This window comes from Ictidomys tridecemlineatus, chromosome 14 (genome assembly GCF_052094955.1).
Source record: "Ictidomys tridecemlineatus isolate mIctTri1 chromosome 14, mIctTri1.hap1, whole genome shotgun sequence".
In the NCBI taxonomy this organism is placed as follows: domain Eukaryota; kingdom Metazoa; phylum Chordata; class Mammalia; order Rodentia; family Sciuridae; genus Ictidomys; species Ictidomys tridecemlineatus.
In genome coordinates this window covers 14,490,942-14,507,970 of record NC_135490.1, presented here as the reverse complement: position 1 = coordinate 14,507,970, position 17,029 = coordinate 14,490,942, and the positions used below count along the sequence as shown (strand labels likewise).

The 17,029-nt window shown below is 42.3% G+C and overlaps 1 pseudogene; it reads right to left on the bottom strand.

The window, feature by feature from the left end:
• Positions 1-6,435: 6,435 nt before the first annotated feature.
• Positions 6,436-6,902, bottom strand: LOC106145011 (large ribosomal subunit protein uL23 pseudogene; annotated as a pseudogene).
• Between the last annotated feature and the right edge of the window lie 10,127 nt (positions 6,903-17,029).

The window sequence follows — 17,029 nt, the reverse complement described above, 5'->3', positions numbered from 1 at the left end:
CCCAGCCCACATTATTTTATTTTTAATGCATTTGTGTATTTTGATATAAAGTATTTCTCTGATATTCAGAATATCATTATACCTTCCTTTTTATCATGACTTTCAAATCTTTTTCCTTTAGTATTTATTCTTATTTAATGTAATTACTGGTATGGTTCAACTTACATCTGCCAATCTGCTATTTCTTTTTATATATTACATTTTTTTCCTTTTTCTTCTCCATTCCCTTTTGTGTAATATTCAAATAAACATTTGTGTAATATCTATCTATATCCACGCATGTGCACACATACACACACACACACAATCACACACACACAGTACATCATTTACAACCTTTGTTGATTTTTAAAAACTATTCAAAAACCATTTTAAAGGTATTTTCTTGGGTGTTGTTCTAGAAATTTTGGTATGCATTTTAAAATCATGTAGTCTACTTTAGGTTAATGCTGACTGAATTCTGGTAAAATGTAACTTGTTCACATGTACTTCTTCATTTTCTCCTTTGTGTTATTTTCATCAAGTATATTTTATCTCTGTTTTAAACTCAAGAACTGAATGCTAATAATTATTTTTTTATAACAACAGAAAATGATATGAGAGAGAGAGAGAGAGAGAGAGAGAGAGAGAGAGAGAGAGAGAGAGAGACAGAGAGAGAATACTGTCTCAGAATGTAAACCCTGGCTCACAGGCATGATGCTCCAGAGAGAGGGGAGCCTCCCATGAGTCTTTTGCCCAGCACATGAGCTGTTTTATCCAGGTCCTTGAAGCCACTTAGAGAGAGGCCTCTGAGCCTTCTGAGACATGTAGGCCTTGCTTTGTGTGTAGCAGTGTGACAAAGTGTGGGAGCACTTTGGAGACAGACACAGCTGGACTCAAGTCCAAGCTCAAGCATCCACTAGTCGTGTGATATTAGCTTAGTCACTTTGCCTTCCTAAAGTGAGATTCAGTGCAAGTAGAGACACTAACACCTGCCTCCCAGGTGTTCTTGGGTTTCCAAGTAATGACTCAAAACCAAGGCTCTTTGCAGACCCTCCATCAACAGGGGGGTTTGTTGATGTGCTTGTCCTTTGATCGGGCAGGGGATCGGAGAACAGAATTTAGGATTCTTCTTCCCCTTCTCCTTCTCCCTCCTCTTCTCCTCTTCCCTCTCCCTCTCCTTCTTCTCCTTCTGCCTCTCCTTCTTCTCTTCCCTCTCCCTCTCCTCTTCCTCTTCCTCCTCCCTCCTTCTCCTAACTTTTAGTGTTCTCTGTTCCACGTTTTAGCATCTCCTAAAATCTGAATGTTGACCTCACAATCTATTTTCACTCAGATTTATATCAACAGTGCCCCTCTTACTTGCCAAATGAAAGGCCGTATCATTATTAATGCATTTGGTCATTTCTTTCCTTTCATTTTCAAGCCCTTTTTAGCTGCTTATGCTTATAAAGGTCTATCATGTACCTTCAATCTTCTTGTCATCAGCAAACTTCCACTTCCAGCTTTCTTTATATGACATATGGATTCTGTATTCAGTATAATTTTGTGCTCTGGAAATGTTCAAGTACAAATTTGTATATGCATGCATCTATATGTATACATTTTCATAGCTACTCTTTAGGTCAAACCATGGGGCTATTGCATATTTGAAAGAGATGACCAAATGGGAATGGTAATGAAGTTCACTACTATTATCTCAGTCTAATAGAGATGGTATCAAATTGAATGATGATCAAACTGATTCCAAGGTCATGGTGTGTGTAAATTTCATGAAGTCTTCTTGGCTTTCAAGTCATTAAGAAAACTATTTACCTCTCCACTAATTAGTCTCTGAGGCCTGCAAATCCCAGCACTACTGTGCCCTCTCCTCCATCCCAGGACCATGACATTGCCCCAGTCGCTTATTTCCCTTGGTTATTGCCTGAGGGCAACTGTACAGATCCCTTATACGTCTTATCTGACCTTCCTGAGGCATAAACACAGCGCCATAATGATAGTCAATTAAATAAAAAGGCTGTCTGTCCTGACATTGCGGTGCCCCTAAAACATTGAAGACTGCCAGCCACTTAGAAGCAATGAAAAGCCTCAAACTGGGTAGAAATTGCAGCACTGCTCTTAAGTTCAATTTTCCTTGTAGCTCAATTTCCCAGCTTTGCACTTTCCTAGGTAAATCACATTAACCGAGGAGAAGGGGGGGCATGCGGAGATGGGTGGTAGATAGCCAGACGGTCCTTTGCCGTGAGAGCATCTCATCCGGAGCCATCAGGGAATAGGTAACAGGTACTCTTGACAAGCATGTATTCAGTGGTATGAGAAGTCATTTAAATGGGAAGCAGGAGCAGAGGTCTTCTGCTGGCAGGGAGTATCTTCATTATTGCTGTCATGGTGCCCGTTAACTATCCCCATCCATCATTTGTTCAATACCTCAGTGAAATTAGCCAACTGCATATTACAGCAGAGGGCCGATGTGCCAATCTCCCCTGAAAGCATTAGGCTGTCTTCCGTTCCACATTCCCCCCACCGTCCGCCCCCTTTTACTGCCCATTAATGATCTTTCATTTGCATCATGAAACAATGAAGTCCTTTGGCCAATTATGTGAAATTACGGGTGCTCTGTAGGTGCCCTCTGTCCCCCGTTTACCTTCTTTGTTGGAGCAGTGGGCTGGAGTGGATTTCTATTTCAAACATTACTTGACTTCTGCCCATTTCTAGATGGAAGCTGTACAATTTTAGCTGGCACAATGAGCCTCCACCTTTGGCTTAATGAACTGGCTCGTGCCCAACCTGGATGAAACTATAAAGTCAGTCGTGACAGAGGCTTTTAAGGGATCCTTTCAGCTCACAAACCGGGGGCGGGGGAGGGAACAGTCATCTCCGAGCATAACAAACTTGCCCTTTCTGCCCCAGGAGACTGGACCACAGCACATCTTCCGATGACTTTTGGCATGCTTCCTCTGGGATGCTTCTCTTGCCATAGAAATATTGTTCCTATCTCTTTGATTCAGAAAACACCATTAGCACAACTCCGAGTCCAGTAGTCATCTAGGAACCGGGACACAAAATAGGGGAAACCAGTACTACAGAACATTATCACCAAACAGAGAGAGGCAAGGTGCATTCCTAGCCCTTCCTCCAAAACAGGCATGAAGCCTGGTCCCACAAACATGAAATCCAAGCATTGACAGTTCAGGAAAAGAATCCAAGACTGATCAAACTCACAAGAACCATCATTCTTCTATTGCACCAGGAGGCAGCACTGAGCAGACCCAGAGACAGGCACTCGGATCTGAGCTCTGCCTCTTGTTAGCTGAGTTATTGGAGAGTCATTTATCCTCTCTATGGCCCTAGTTTATCACCTGTATAATCAGGAGAGGAACACTGTTCAACTCTAGAATTGCTATGAGATTAAATTAGACATCATAACAGCCCTGGGCACAGAGAATGTACTCAATGGTTGTTGTAACATTTCTCTCCTTTTTACATATGCTATTGAGAGAGGAAGCTTAAAAAAAAAAAAAAAACCCAAAGAGAGGATAAGATATCCTCATATGAAAAACACGGGAACATAAAAGCCCTGAATTTCACAGCACCAATTATTGATATTATATAAGTTTAAGTAGAATGTTATGGCTCTTAGTAGAAAAGCTTATCATTAAAGCAATACATGTGTAGTGCAAATGCTAAAAGCAAGAAGAGTTAGAGGAGGGAGAGATCAATACTGAAATCATAAGGAATGACAATCACCTTTCTCCCTAGAATGACTTTGATATAAAAAATTTAAAAATAGGCAATACCTTTACATGGCTTAAATGTCAAAATCTTAGAAGTTCACAGGGGAAGTTTTTCTCCACCTCCCCAGTTTTCAGCCCAGGAGCAAACCAGTGTTAACAACTTTTTATTTTTGTGGTAAGATATACGCAAATACACATAAATTATGTTTTGACCTTTTAAGCTTTATTTCTGGGCTATTATTATTTAAATTTAAATATATTTTAGACATCATTACATAATTATTATATAAAGAGATTCTTCTTAAATTTTTATAACAGCATAACTTTGTATTGCATACAGATATTGTCATTTATTTGATCCCCATTGATAGACATTTGTTTTATTCCCATTATTTTTCTACCAGTAAAAATGTTGCATTGAATACTTATATGCATATATTATTTCAAGTGTGTGTGAGATTAGACTTGGGTTTTGGGGCCAAAGACTACGCGTTGGTAAAGTAGGTAGATATCACCCAGGTACCCTCTATAGAGGTTACATCATATGAGAGTATTGTTTCCCTGCAGCTTTTTGATCCTTAACACTTTACAGAACTTCTGGATTTTGACCAACCTGGTAGATAAAAAGGGCATGCCAGTGTAATTTAAACATACACTTCTCACACTGTAAGGGAAGTGAGCATATATTCCCTTGTTTGAGAGTTATTGTGTTATGTTTGCTGGAAAATGTCCCTTGTGAATTTTATCTTCCTTTCTATTGTACTGTTTATATATATTTTATATATGTGATCCAATGATATTTCTCCATTTGTCATCATTATTTAGCTTTACTCATTTTTTTTAAAAAATGCAGATGTTTCTTTTATGTAGCTGCATTTTAAATCTTTCTATCATGATTTTTCTTCTTTGGAATTTTGTGTAGACTTTTATTCCCCTGTGGTCTGGACCTTCATTTACATTCCACATCCTTTTGAATGTATGGAAGAAAGTAAATCCTCAAATGATTTTCCACTCTTTCGTGACTCGGTTGCAGAGCTAGAAGTAGGTTCCATCCACACCTTCCTGTACATTTTGCTTAATAAATACTAAATGCATGAATGGAAGGGTGGGTAAAAGGAGGAAAGAAATAAAGAGTTACTGAACACAGGCCCTGACAAGGCTGATATGTGGGTCCGCAAAGCACACGGACTAGAGGTTTTAGATTTAGTGTATTTATTCTTTGGTTAGTGACTTGACTGAGCAGTACACAAGATCACATGATATGAGTGGCCATTAAATGTTAACAATTACTGTGCAATCATTACTATAAAGGGAGAGGGAAAGGGGGGTTAAATAATCAAGATAAAAAACTACAGAAAAGAGTTCAGCACCTGGGACAGCACCCGGGCAAGCTGCCCCAGGATGCACCAGGAACCAGTGATCTGCTTTCCCGGTACTAGGATCTCCTCTTTCAGCATTTCTCACCTTCCCAGTGCCTATGGGATATAGTTCCACTTGTCTTATGTAGAACAGCCCTGGGGTATAATCCTCACGATGCCATTCCAAACACCATAATCCTAAATGTTGAAATCTTCAAAGAGCAAAAATCCCTAAAGTCTAAAATCCTGAAAGATCAAAATGTCTAAAACTTAATTCTAGGAAAAATAATTCAAAATTATTTAAAAGGCATTTATTTACCTTTAAAGAGGGGATTTACTTGTCAAGCATATAAAAACATGACAACACTTCCCAGGCCACTTTATGCAAAAAAATAGGCAATAACATTCTACATGTTTTTGCAAGCATGAACACGTACACTACCAATATTCACACAGGTTTAATAGCTATGAGCAGATGAATTCTATTCCTAATAAATAGGTCAAAAATTGAAATGTATAAATGTACATCATTATGGTTGGTAATTGTGTGCACCCAGCTTTATAACCGGCCATCTAAGATACCATGATGTGGGCTGGGGTTGCGGCTCAGCAGTAGAGTGCTCACCTAGCAGGGCGAGGCCCTGGGTTGGATCCTCAGCACCACATAAAAATAAATAAATTTATTAAAGATATTGTATCCAACTACAACTAAAAAATAAAAATTTTAAAAATAATAATAAAATACCATGATAGACAACCTGAGCCCTGAAGAAACCAGCCCCCAAACTGTGATGGGTCTCCACTGTATGGGTCACATAAATTGCTGAGATCCTGAGACATTTAGCTTTCATAAATGCAGATGTACCAAGGGGACACACCTTCATTTATTGAGGACATTTTGGTGTTTTTATATACACAGACATTCACACAGAATCAATGCTGTTAAAATTTCAAAGAAAGCATAAAGCAAGTCAGTCTCTCTAGAAGTCTTTACAAAATTTACACCTGGTCCACTCAGAGTTACACACATGGATCCCTCTGGAAACACCCTCACAGACACTCCCAAAGGAATACTTTTCCAGGTTTCTGAGCGCTTATTTTATCTGATACGACGTGACCATCTTGTCTACCACTGAAAATGTACCAAACACCTTCCCTAGGGTCAGCTTTCTGCCCCACCCATCAGCCTCCTGCCCCCCCCCCCGACAGGGCATTGCTGCTTGTAGAATTGGGGATTTTAGGATTTGAACATTCAGGATTTCAATCTTTCAGGATTTTGATCCTAGGTAGTTTAAACTTCAGAAATTTTGATCATTTTTTTTATTATGATGTAAAACAATGTCTATTATCAGCCAGCTGGACTTTGTTTAGATGATCCCAGTATTGTTGGTGACGTCCAAAGCATCACAGTCAGGGGCCAGTTGAACATATGCCTTCTTCTCTCCATCAGGCCTGATCAGGGTGTTGACCTTGGCCACATTCAGGGCACAGAGCTTCTTTACAGCCTGTTTGATATGGTGCTTGCTGGCCTTGACATTCACAATGAACATTAGCGTGCTGTTGTCTTCAATCTTCTTCATGGTCCACCCAGTGGTCAGGGGGAGCTGATGACTGTATAGTGTCCAGCTGTTTCTCCTGGGGGTGCTCTTTTGAGTATACTTGGGCTGCCTCTGGAGCTGCAATGTCTTGGGGTGCTGGAAGGCAGGTAATGTGTGGATCTTCTTTTTTGTGGGGATGTGGATGCTGTTCAATATGCCTTCTTGGCCTTCGAAGCTTTCGTTTTGGCTTTCTCTTTGGGAGGGGCAGGAACTTTTTTCTTAGCTTTCAGTGCCATCTTGGTGAAATGGGCATGGATTCTGGACTTAAGGGATTCTGGTATTCAGGATTGTGGTGTTTGGGACTGTATTTTGGGACTATGATCAGCACTGCTATAGAAATGGAAACTGGATTTTTAGCCATGCTCCTATCCCCAGAAAATGTTAACTCTGGCATTTTCTTTGCAGATATTTGCTTTCTTGCTCCAGATCAGTTTCCAGGCACATTCACTGGACATAGAGTGTGCTTTGTCCTATCCTGGAAAGAGGTCCTGCTCTTCCTGCTCTTGGCTACGTGACACTGTGGGACACAGGCAGAAAAACAAACCATGTTAAGATGGTACTGAGAGCCACTAACTTAAGTTTTTTCACTCTTTAAACCCAAGGAACAAACCTCTTCTCAGAAGGTTTACATAACAAGAAAGGTGACAGTGGGTGTATTTTGAGACTGAGGAATGTGGTTCACCAGTTTCACAGTGTCTGGTTCTAGTAAGCAGATTTCTCACTTGTGGTAGTTATTCTGGGTAAATAAACTGTGCATAGATCTTTAGAATGAAGAAACAGGAAAGGAGAAGTCCTATTGTAATAAGGACCCTTTATCATTTGAGTGTTGGGGGAGTTTGAGAGTCGGGAGAGTGTGCCAGGAGCACACAGGTCCTTGGAAAGTGCTCTGCAAAGCCCTGATGTCATCCCATGGGCCATCTCAGTTCTTCTGCAGGCAGGCATAAGGCACGCCAACTCTGGTTTTGTTTAACCTAGCCCCTCTTCGGCACCCTTGACCACATATGTATCTATTCTTCTCTATTCCTGCCATCAGGCTGGGAGGGGGGGTTTGACTCTGCCTTGCCAACACGGCTCAGAGCAGATCGTCCTCAATAGCCAGTGTGTATTTAAGTGGCTAAATGCTCATCCTTGCAGCAGAAGCCTTGCCTTGATTTTGCATGACAGCAGGCTGTTTACTCCTGCTTGATGCGTGACACCAGTGGGAGGGGATGTCTGAAGTCTTCACCAGAAAGTGAAAGGACTTCCCAGAAGGATCTTCTGATCTGGATGCTGACAAATAAGTACATATGCATTTGTACTTTCTTCTTAGGTAATTTCCAGGGAGGGGGTGGGAAGTGGGAGAATGTCAGGTGCCACATACAGGCTGTCAGAAATGCTAAGGCAAAGTTTTTCATGACGCTTTAACACTTCAAATGACTTCACTGTTGAAAGACTAATGATGATAGCATCTTTCAAAAAAGGTGGAGGAGGAATGAGTTAGGAAGGACCCTGAAGGTGGAAAGGAAAAACTAACATGCATTGTGTGACTGCCATAGGCATACACTGAGTTGGCTGTCACATACACACACACACACACACACACACACACACACACACTTGTTACAATCTTAGAATTTAAGCATTTTCACATAACTTACAGCTGAAGAAACTGAGATTCTGGGAGACTGAGTAGTTTTCTTGAAGTCTTGCAGGGTCTACCACACGCTAAGTGGAATAAGTCAGTCCAACTCCCAAACTCTTCTTGGTCATCTGTCTCCCCCCACTCCATCTCACCCTCCTGCTTTAAAGATGAACAAACTTAGACCCAGGAAAACACAATGTCTCCCGCTCATTTCCCAGTCCAGAGTAGCAGGAAGCCAAAGAGGGGAATCCTTTCATCTTTATCCTCTCATCCTCCGTGTCTTTAATGATGTGTTTGGATCCCCACCATAGAGACTTTGCTGTTAATGTGGTTTAAACCCCCTTCATGACAGGTTCATTTAAAGGTTGCACATTTAAGGAGTTGATAAAGTCAACGAGGTTTGGAGCTGAGATGGTCACATAAGGGCAAGCTGACTCCAGCAACTCATGACTCTGTTTGTCAGCCACTAGGCAGGGGCATGTGTGTGTGTGTGTGTGTGTGTGTGTGTGTGTGTGTGTATGTATGTGTGTTTCTGTGTATGTGCACACACAAAGATCAAGCAGGTATGAATTCCTAATTTTTGTCTCAGGTGATTTCTTTCCTCTAGACCCCCACTCTGCACATCCCAGGAAACGTAAGGAAGTTAGTGGTCCATAAATCATTGGTTAAACCTCCAAAGATACCCTATTGGAAATGGTAACAGTGGCTCTATCAAGAGGATACTAGGGTTGTGGTCTCATCATTGTTGTCATACCATCTTTTGAGTCAAGTCACGCTCTTTGCACTTGCTGGCTGAAGCTGGCACTGGGAGATAAGCTTTTGCTCTGTGTCATCAAGCCAGAGATTTCTAATGTAGGAAGGGAGCAGTGGCGTCCAGCATGATGCCCATGACAGCAGTGAGGAAACTAGAGCCAAGGTGCTTTGGGGGAGTCCCAGCCCCCCTCTCCTGGGCTCCAGAGGCTCAGGCGTCTGTGGTCCAGCCTACTTCTAAGCTTGGGCTGGGGTTGCCCAAAGGTGAGAGAAGTCTTCATGGGTGTCTCAGTGAAACCAGCAGCAATGATCCTGGGTGAAGTCCTCTCATTCACCATGTTACCTTCTCTGGACTTGCATTTTCCCACCTGTGAAATGGAACTAACAGTATCTGTTCTACCTGTTTCATAAAAGAGCTTCAACAATCAAAAGAACTCACCTATGTGAAATTACTTTAAAACATGAGCTATTCTCATTTTGAGGGCCAGTATTGCCTGCTTCCCACTCAGCCAGCCGAATCTTGCTTGTTGTTCATGCCTTAGAACTCTTCCCCTGTAGGAGGCAGAGCCACGAGCTGGCTCCCAAGGTGCTTGCTCCCTGGTGCACAAGCTCAGCACGATCTCTTCCCCTTGAGTGTGGTTGGGAACGGTGTTATGATGAGATTGACAGCCATTACTGTGATTACCAGTTTAGATAACGCTGTTGTAACAGCCTAGAATGGCACCTCTCTTGCCGGCCTTGAAGATGTAGCCTCCCTGACTTGTACAGAAGCCAGGAAATGAACTCTGCCATCCATCCACGGAGCCTAGAGCATAGAAGAAGCTGCTTCGGATGAGATCCTGGCCCTGGACCACACCTTGACTTTAGCCTTGTGATACCCTCATCCCTGCCAAATCCTGTCTAGATTTTGACTCCTAGAACTGTGAGATATTAAATGGGTGTTGTATTAAACCCTAAGTTTGCAGATATTTATAAAGCAGCAATAGAAAATGAGTACACCCATTTATTTCTCCTGTTCATGTCTAAACAAACTCCCACAAATATCTCTTATCTGGATCATTGTCCTAGTCTCCCTGGAGCCCGTGTTTCCTTTTATCTCCACCTCATCTCCTGGTACTCTGTTCCGTCCTGAGACCAGGGTCCTCTGTGTACTGTGCAGCCTTGGTTCTTGGTTCTATTGGTGAATATTTTTTTCTCATCTTCACATCCCTGAAATAGGGCTGTGGCCCATGATGGATGTTCTCCTTTAGTGTAGTGCTCATTGTCTTCCATCAAAAGCTCTTACTAAATTGATGGTACCATCTTACCAATTGGTGGTGTCTAATAATTGAGGAAATCTGGCAGTTCAGTCTTAAACGCGAAGGCTGTAGCACTACATAATTCTACTGAGAGCCTGCGGATGCTTTCCAAGTGGAGAAAAGAGGGTTCCCTTCTCAAGAATCTCTTCAACAGCATCAGCAGTGAAATACACAGATTGCTCAGGGCTTGCTTTGAGAAGAAGCTGTGAAGGAAACATTGGGGTTTGACAATATCATGAATGGGGACAAGGATCTTGAGATTTTTTCCCCTGTATCCTGGTTCTGATCTTTCAGAGAGACCATTTGGGATTATCTCCTGGGATCTGAGTTTACTCCATGCATTTCTTTCCTAGACCCTTGGCTTGGCTTGTATAAGGCATAGGAAGAAGACTCCAGCCCATGAGCCAGAAAGCTCAGATATTCACCAGTTGTATGAGTTTGGAGATGTCTCTCTTCTCTCCCTGATCTGCCTTTCCTCTTTTTACAATGAGATGTTTTCTGGTTCTTTCTTCTATTCTCTGACCTAAACCAGGGCAATATTTTCCCTCCTCATTTCAAATGTCCCCCACAGCCATAGCAGAGGGCAGGTACCATGATGCTGTCTGTCCAGACCATTGAGGGCTCATGGTCTTCTTTGGGTACCCTGGCAGGAGGTTGGTGACAGGCCTGAGCCCTCTGTTCACTATTCTTAGTAGGTGAACAGAACGATGCCCCGTATTTCCTGCAGCACATTTTTCTGCACAACCAGACTCACTGACATCCTTCTGTCTCCAAGTTCATTCCTGCAGATGTTTCCAATCCTCATCACTTCATCATAATTGTTATGATAAGCATTTCTGCCAAAATGGTAGTAAAAACTCAATTTTCCTGAGCAAAATTAACAACAAAAAAGTGTTCACGGCTCGTGCAACCTGGTTATTAAGCTGTAGCAGGAATTGACTGCAGCTGTGAAATAAGATATAATTAAAATCTGGGGCCCGTCACCACGTTTCTGGTTTGTGCATTTGCAGTGTTGTAGATACATGAATTACCAGGGCTGACCAGCTCAAGCTGTCAATTGGGAATCTGTCCAATGGAATTATATCTTTCTGAATGTTAGGGGAGGTAGGGAGAGAGAAAGAAAGAGCGATAAAGAGAAGAGTACACACGTTCAGGAAAGAACAGAATAACAGCTAGGGTAAATACGTAAGGCTGGGAAAGAAAGAAACCTCACGTGTAGCTCCAGTGTAGCTCTGCTATTACCTGTGTGATCTTACACAAGTCACTTATCTTTCAGGTTCTTAGTTTCCTCTTCAAAGGTAACAGGAGAGGGCAGAATATTTTCCGTAAGGTGCTTGACGCTAATGTTATTTGCTGGAAATCTATTTGTACCAGGTGGAAGAGTCAGGCCTTACCTGAGTACCTTGGAGTCATAAGAATTAAAAACATGGAAGACTCAGCAAGGAAAGATAAGAGTGGCAAAAATTCAGCACTGAGTCGTGGACTTAGTTACTCTGCTTGGTCTTTTATTTTTCAATTTATGTAGGCATTAGTAGCTCATTTGCTTTTCTCTAAATGATCATGTTTTTATTAAAATCGTATACAAAATTCTTATTGGTTGAAGCCCTTGGCTGGGTGCTTAATTAAAATGTTTTGCTTGTTATAAAAGTGGAAAGATAGGGCTGGGGTTGTGGCTCAGTGGTAGAGTGTTTGCCTAACATGTGTGAGGCACTGGGTTCGATTCTCAGCACCACATAAAAAACAAGTAAATAAAATAAAAATTTTGAAAAAGTGGAAGGATGTTTTATGACGGACCTCTGTATGGCCTCTCCATTCTACTGCCACCCTTAGACCTAGCCATAACCTTTCCTATTCATCTCAAATAAAAGGTATGTGTGTGTGTTTGATGTACTATGGATTTCAGGGCTTCAATGACATTCAAGAGGTTTCCATTTCACTTAGAGGGCTGATTGGAACAAGCCTACGTTAAGCAAGAATATTTCTTATACATTCATTTCTCATTGGGTTTCAAAAGTTGCTGATGTTCAGATCTTGAATATTTCTGAGATTCCATAGCAATTCATGAATGGGCTCTGCTTTGGCAATGTGGCATAGAACAAAAATGTGATTGGCAGGGCATCTGGAATCCAAACATCCACCATCTTGGTTAACCTGCTGGAGGAAGCTGTCTTTCACAACTGTGGTTTTTGGTTTGTTTCATCTCTTATTGAGGCTGCTTTCATGAATGACTCACTGGGCACTTTCTGCAGTTTGGCCACATGTACATTAGTTTACTTTCAAATCTCAGAGAGGGTCCATTTTGTAATTCTCCCTTTGTCTCCACTTTCCTTCATTGCAAGAACATTGACGTGCTATGTTTTGTTTGTTTGTTTGTTTGTTTTGCTTTTTACTGCCAAGCAAGCTGCATGGAGCTGGGCAGACTACCTGTTCTCTCTGGGACTTTGTTTCCCTAACTGACAGATGGGAAACGGAAACAGCTGTGAGTGGATTCTAACAGAATTTCCGTAAGGATTCCGAGGTCATTTTTCTTCTTGCGACCATTTGATTCAGGGTTCTCATGGACTGACATTTAGTCTTGTCCCAGTATTTTGAGATAGAAGTTGGTGAATCTAAAATTAGACAATGAAAGGAAAGGGTCACTAAAAACTGTTCAGGTGTCAGGGGCCTGACCCTGTGTTGGACACTGCTGTGACATTATCTCACTTAGTAGCACACAGTGCCCTAGAACCCAGGCTCTGGTTTCCCACTGCCTTGTTCAAATCCTGTCTCCAATATTAAGTATTCATATGGCTTTGGTTAAGTCACCTAGGAACACCCCACCATAGAATTACTGACCATGTCCAGAAACTGGACATGTTTGCTCAGGCAAAGGACATGAATTAAAAAAGAAAGAAAGAAAGAAAGAAAGAAATTCATATGTATTAAATGCTAAATAAATGTTAGCTCTTAGGACTACAATTCAGTGTTAATCACATGCTCCTTCTACAAATACAGACACTGAGGGTCAGAATGAACTCAATGGCAGAGTTGAGGTTCAAACACAAGTTTATTTGACATCAAAGCCTGTATTCTTTTCTACCTTTTTTAGTGATTATTATCAGTTATGCATGTCAGTCAAATCCATTATGATATAATTATACAAGCATGGAATATATCTAATTCTAATTAGGACCCTATTCTTGTGGGTGTACATGATGGTGGGATTCACTTAGGTATTTTCATATGAGTACATAAGACATTTATGTTAGATTCACTCTACTCTCTTTCTTGTTCCCATCCTCTCTCCCTTCCCTTCATTCCCCTTTGTGTAATCTATTGGACTTCTTTTCTTCCCACTCTTTTTTTTTTTAGTTGTATGTGAGGCAAGCGCTCTACTACTGAGCTACAACCCCAGCTCTCCCCACTCTTTATTGTGCCTTAGCTTCCATATATCAGCAAAAACATTCGGCCTTTGGTTTTTTTTTTTTTTTTTTTTTGGAGGGGCTGGCTTATTTCACGTAGCATGATAGTGTCCAGATCCATCCATTTACTGGCCAATGTGATAAAGTCATTCTTCTTTATGGTCAAGTAGTAAAGGGTTTCATGAAGGAGGGGTCAGAAGAACAATCTCCCCCTCTATTTTGATGTCTATCACAGCATTACAGAAATCAGAGACTTGCTATTCATCCCTCAAGCACAGGTTCTTGTTCGGAAAGGTGACTGTCACCTGCAATGTCCATGCCTTCAGCAAGTGGTTAGGCTGAGCCCAGGCAGGAAGCCCCTCTGGTTAGAAAGTGGGCCACTAGCTTCAGATGGGCCCTTTCCCCCAGGACCCCTTCCTTTAGAGTCAGACGTTGATCAGGGAGATAGACAACTTAGCCTGTCGGAGGCTTGGCTTACCCAAGGAGGAACTGGAGCCCCGTCCTCATGTCCAGCAGGGATGTGGTGGGTGGCATTATGTCACCCCCTTCCGGTTTTGTGGACCCTGTAAGTGAGACCTAAGCACATGCTGATGTCCTTCCTACCTTCCCTTTTCCTTCTGTTCCTTGAGCTGATAATTCTTCCCAACAACCTGAAATTGTGTATCTGTGATCTCCCAACCACTTCTGTATTCTTCTATATAAAATAAAAGCTTCCTGAAAATTGCTTGGGGATTTCCCTCCTTGAAGCCTCTTTGGGTAACCAGAGTCTCTCTGGCTTCTTGTGCTATTTCTGATGTTAACATTTTAATAACACACTCAGAGTGTTTTGTTTTATGAATTCTAATATAGATGGAAGCTCTCCCCAAGAGAGGTTTTTAAAGCAGGTGTTTTTAAGTGAATGACTCAATATCCACATGCATATTTCCGTGACTAAAAGCCATTTTTTTTTCCTTCCAGACATCAAATTGTTTTAGTTTTTAGACAGCTCCGAGATGGTCATCTGCCTTGTTTGAGGATTCTTTTCTCTGAGGTAGTTATCACACTCTGAAAGCTCCGTGTGTGTGTGTGTGTGTGTGTGTGTGTGTGTGTGTGTTCTGTATAAGTGTGTATGTTGTACAATCACAGAAATTCGTCCATAGCCCAATGTTGACCTGCTCTCCTACTCTATTGGAAAAAAAATAGGTGTAACATTGATGAGATATCTTTAAAAGTGAGTCTGACTAGGTAGCAACCCATGAGCCTGTTCTGTTGGACGTATCTGCTCCGAGATGGTCATCTGCCTTGTTTGAGGATTCTGGTAGTGGATTCTAGGATCTGCTCAGTCTAGGGAACCTTCTGGTCTTGGTCCACACCACATGAGCTCTGGCCTCCCAGCTTGCAGGACACTGCCCAGTTGCTGGCCCCGGAGTGTTTGCTGGAGAGCAGCTGGGAGACTAGACGATGGCAGTATAGAAGGTGACGCTACAAGAGTGCCCCATACTGTTGACTCTGAGGGACTCTCCTGGGGGATGTGAAGAGAGCATCCTGCAAAGCTGTGCTCACAAAGGCGTGGGCAATGCCACCCTGCCTGCTCTTTCTCAGGGTGCCACGATGCCCGTTTGTAGATTAAGGGCTCTCTGAGTCCTGCAGTTAGAGGTATTGTCTTTCTTTTGCCCGCATTTCCCTAAGTAATTTCAACAAGGGACACATTTCTTGCTGCACAAATGGTAACGTGCTGTGGAACTCTGTTCAGCAGGACACTGGTGTGAAGTCCTGATAAGGAATAAGTGGATCCCCCGAGAAGGAGCGGGGAAACTCAGTCTGTTTTGGAGCAGATTGGAGGCAAAGTCACCTGTGATCTTAGAGATCACAGAGGCTGATGAACAGAACCTCTGGGCTGGAAGGAACCTGAGACTCAGTCAGCCCAAACTTCCTACCTTGTTCAGTGATGACAAGGAGCTCAAGGTCACAAAATAAGTGGGAAGGAGAAAGAATAGAGGACCTAAACTCAGGTCTCTGGCACCTGCATGAGGAACTTCAAAGTACTGAGCTGACTTCACTGCCCCAGAAATGTGCAAGAGGGAAAGAGAAAGACAAAGATGCAGAAGGGCGCATGGCGTAGCTCAGAGGTAGAGCATTTGCCCATCATGCTCGAGGCTCAGGCACAAAGGAAGAATTTTTGGACACTGATTCTTAAAATTGGATTCTTGGAGGTGGCAGGGGAGGGGCAAAGCAGAGATGCACATATAACATACTTAACAAGCTTCTGGCGAGAGTTTAAAAAAGGATCAGAGTGAAAGAAACTGTGCTGCTTAGAAAATGGGTGTGGCAAGAAGTCAGGCAGCACCTGCAGGCAACTTTCAGAGCCATTTGGCAGAGAGTGGGGAAAAGAAAAAGCGTGCAAGCTCTAGTTAGGAAGAAAAGACATCTGGAGATTTAGATGATTCTCGGGCAGGAAAAAAAGAAGGAGGAGTGTTTTTTTTTTTTTTTTTAAGATCAAAACTCTGGGACAGAAGCAATGCTGTAGTGTGTGGCATCAACAGCATCGGTGGGTGCCATGACTTTTGTAGCACTTTACAGTTTACAAAGCCCTTCTACCTGTGTGGTTCTCACATCTCCTTAGCAGCTCAGCCAGGCTCTTAAATAACGAGAGTGGGATAAAATGGGTGATGAAGCTCACTGTGAAATCCAGAGGGCAGGCTAGGAGGGAGGGAATGAACTCTCACTTGGAAAGAAAATTGACAGAGTTGTGTGTGTGGCACAGCTATTAGGCACTCGGCCTCCAGAGGAATCTGCCTGGGTTCAGAACCCAGCTTTACCACACACTAGCTGTGTGACCTTGAGCATATTATTTAACTTCAGTTTCCTTAAACATAAAATGGGGATAATCACAACTCTGACTTTTAGGAGTTTTGTGACTTATTTTTACATTGCTTGGATGTACCTGATAGTAAAAGTTGGGTAAACATTTGGAAAAAACAAAAGTGTGAATGCCCTTATCAGAAAGTAAACTCGGTTGGTACCAGGCACTTTCAAAAGAATGTTTGTTGAGGCAGTGGACTTGGTATCTAATCCATTTTGTATATGTATGTGCAGAGGCCCAGCCAGGAGCAATGAGACTGTGGCTGGCTCCACACCGGGGAAGTGCTTAGTAGTATCTGAAGACACAGAAAGCTGTCTGAGTTCTTGGTCTCTGGAGAAAATGGGGGTGTGTATGGGCTCAGTGCCAGCATCTATCAAGGGACTTCACCAGCCTGCCTGTATCCTGTGATACCAACTGTCCCCAGAATATAAGTATGTGTCAATGGGCCCAG